We start from the raw sequence: 3,659 nt of genomic DNA on the forward strand, positions 1-3,659 counted from the left end.
TTGTTATCATCGATGGCAACAATACAATACGTGCCTTGCAACTCTTTCTGTCACTGAGTAAGGACACCGCAAGATTGAACCCAAAGCTAAACACTTCTCCCATTGCAAGAACTACCAATCTAGTTGGCCAAACCAAAGGGATAATTCGAAGAGACTTGCAAAGATAACTCAATCACACATAAAAGAATTCAGAGAAGATTCAAATATTATACATAGATAAGTTGGATCATAAACCCACAATTCATCGGTCTCAACAAACACACCGCAAAAAGAAGATTACATCGAATAGATCTCCACGGCAGAGGGGGAGAACATTGTATTGAGATCCAAAAAGAGAGAAGAATCCATCTAGCTACTAGCTATGGACCCGAAGGTCTGAAGTAAACTACTCACACTTCATCGGAAGGGCTATGGTGTTGATGTAGAAGCCCTCCAGTGGAGCTCTGGAACAGGCCCCAAGATGGGATCTCGTGGATACAGGAAGTTGCGGCGGTGGAATTAGGTTTTTGGCTCCGTCTCTGGTCTAATGGGGGTACATAGGTATATATAGGAGGAAGGAGCACGTCGGTGGAGCTCCGAGGGGGCCACGAGGCAGGGGGGCGCGCCCAGGGGGGGCGCGCCCTCCACCCTCGTGACCTCCCCGTAAACTTCTTGGAGTAGGGTCCAAGTCTCCTGGATGATGTTCGATGAGAAGATCACGTTCCTGAAGGTTTCATTCTGTTTGGACAACATTTGATATTCTGTTTCCTCGAAATACTTAAATAGGCAAAAAACAGCAATTCTGGGTTGGGCCTCCGGTTAATAGGTTAGTCCCAAAAATAATATAAAAGTGGAAAATAAAGCCCAATATAGTCCAAAATAGTAGATAAAGTAGCATGGAGCAATCAAAAATTATAGATACGTTGGAGACGTATCACATTTGGGGACCTGGCTGACTAGAACCATAGTTACACCTATTGGGAGCTTGGTCGTGTTCGGCCATGGTAATGCCATCTGATTAGTTCAAATAAGTTTTGTCATTGCCTTTGCTTTGCACCTTTATTTGAAAGATATTTCTTTCTTTTTATTTGCATTTTTTAAACCGACAAAGTTTTCAACCGGTTCACACTGTCAATTGACAGAACACGGTCCATTTTTTCCAGCCGATTATTTGCTCGGTTTGATTTTTGTTAACATCCTATTATGGAGTAACACGGTGTTTATTATAACCCAGCACGGTTTACATGGTAAACCGGCATCATATATAGGAGCTGCTATCTCCTCCAACAGAGTGGGTTCATAAAACTCCGCTTCAAGATTGGCCAAGCCAACTTCGCGTTCAATGATGGCAGGTATTATGTATCTCAAAAATTTGGTCATATACTTAAAAAAATTCAGATGTCTTGATTTTATGTATGCAGACATCATATTCCGCCTGACAGTACAACCGCGGTGGTACTCTAAGATTTTTTATTACAAAAAGTACTTTGGAAAGTTCATCACCCAAAGGAAGAGCAAGTTGCAGTAATTATGCACGGAGGCATATCAACATCAAAAGTATCAGCTAGCCTATTACAAGGCAACATGGTGCCCACAATAACATCATTGTTTTTCGCAAGGAAGAAGCAGTTTTAAACCGGCTTCCGGTTCAAGCTTGGCCACCAGCCGCTTCAGCTCCAGTTTCTCTACCCAGCAGCTGGAAATCAACAGTTGTCCAGTCGATTCCCATTAATGCTCGAAAGACAGCTTCATCATGGATCAGCAACGACGGTTCAATATCGGGAGCATAAGTATGCTTACGGATTGGAGGGATAAGATTTCCCGCTTCATGAATTGGTGCAGTTACTCGCTTGTTTTGATTGTCATAATGAGCTTGATAGTGAGACAAGTCTGCTTCTTCAGCCAATTGACAAGCCAGCGGACGCACCTCCCGGTTTATTGCTCGCAGATCCGCTTCACCAAATTCTGACCCGTCTTCCTTCAGGCTAGGATAGCCCTGAGCCGCTTCAATAGGATCAAAATCTGGCACCCAAGCTTTAGCCTGGATTAAGGCGTTGATCGTGCTGGTTCGGGCAGCAAATTTCTTCAGTTCTTCAACCAGAGCATGAAGCACCACCAGTTTCTGTAGAGTGTCCTGAATCAAAGTGGGCGCCGGTTTGTTGGGGGATGCAGTACTGATGATCCGTTGTGCACCAGTATACAGTTGTTCGATCAGTGTATAGGCGGCCTTCAATTTCTTCCGCACATCTGACCTTAGATGACCAATGCGTGTCCCTGCAGTGTCAAAAAGGATTAACAAACCGGTAGCTCTATAAGACGGTTGAGGCAATTTAGAAATCAAACCAGCTTACCAAAGAAGGCACTGGTCATGGCATGCACATGCCGCTTTATGCTGGCCAATTCGTCCGCCACCGGTTTAAGTGCAGCCTCGGCATCTTGTGCTCGTTTGGTTAAAGCGGATTTGTCAGTAACCCAATCCGCCCATTCTTTCTTAAAGCCCTCCTTGAGCTATTCCATGGCGCTTAAAGCGCTGGTTAACTCCTCTTTGGCTTTGGAGGTTTAATCTTGTTGGGATTTCACATTTTCTTGGAGATCGGCGACTTGGCTTTCTTTCGTCTTCAGCTCAGCCTGCACGCAGACAGTTATACGATTCAGCAAAACGGTACAAGGATTAAAGTACCAACCACATAACAAGTTATGCACTTGGCACTTGGGGACTAATGCATATTTGATCTTCATTTTTCAATTGCTTACAAAGTCCCAAGATCAATACAAGTATTCAACTTGGCACTTGGGGGCTAATGGCTATTCGCTCGTATGTATTCTGATGCGGCAATCTCAACTATTTAAAGTCCCGATTTAACTATGCTAAGTTGAACCGGCCCTTGGGGGCTACATCAGCGAATTTCAAAACATTAAGATTTATATTAGTAAGTCCCGGTTTGAAAGAAGATTACAAACCGGCCCTTGGGGGCTAGGAGAGTCAGCAAGAACTGAAGCATACAAACAGGAAAGAGCATATGGAAGTTACCTCATATTTATCTTTCATCATGTTAACCAGACCGGCTTCATAGTCACGACTGGTATACAGCCGGTTTAGGTAGCCGGAATGGATATCTTGGGCGTTAAGAGAAGCATAAGTCGCCAGATTAGCATTCCACTTGCCTTTGCCAAAGGCAGCAACTTCTTCCTTGGTAGAGTGTTTGGACAAAGCGACAGGATTGTTTGGCTCTGTATGGCCAGTGCCAGTAATGACAACCTCATCATCCTTGGTATCGCCGGTTTGCACTGGGGCTGTTGGCTTGTCAGTAGGTTTTGTTGGACCGGTGGATGTCTCATTCCGGATAGAGCTTGTGGGCTGATTGACAGGATTTGAGGTATCAATAGGTCTATCTTCAGCAATAAGATCGTCGTCTTGCTGCGGTGGATCATTGGGTATATCCTCAGGAATAGCCGCTTCAAGATCTGGTGTCTTGCCCGGTTCAAGGATGGCATCTTCTTCGGCCGCTTTGTCTAGGCGAGCCTTCTTGCTTGGCCTAGGTTTGGCCCTGAAAGGAATAACAAAATCAAATACAACATATGTTCCAAGGCGATGTGTTGCAAATATTATGATAAGTATAGCTTACCCAAGCACCGTTTTGAGAGGTGGCAGCTGAGTAGCTGATGACTCGCCAGAGGAT

At 44.7% G+C, this 3,659-nt stretch overlaps 1 long non-coding RNA gene across 1 annotated transcript; it reads right to left on the minus strand.

Moving 5' to 3' along the window:
- Positions 1-1,901: 1,901 nt before the first annotated feature.
- LOC119359332 lies at positions 1,902-3,446 on the minus strand. Its single transcript, XR_005172473.1, has 3 exons — positions 3,011-3,446; positions 2,331-2,607; positions 1,902-2,253 (listed from the first exon to the last, which is right to left on the minus strand). It is a non-coding gene; the product is annotated as an uncharacterized LOC119359332 (long non-coding RNA).
- Positions 3,447-3,659: the final 213 nt, after the last annotated feature.

This window comes from Triticum dicoccoides, chromosome 2A (assembly GCF_002162155.2).
Source record: "Triticum dicoccoides isolate Atlit2015 ecotype Zavitan chromosome 2A, WEW_v2.0, whole genome shotgun sequence".
NCBI lineage: Eukaryota > Viridiplantae > Streptophyta > Magnoliopsida > Poales > Poaceae > Triticum > Triticum dicoccoides.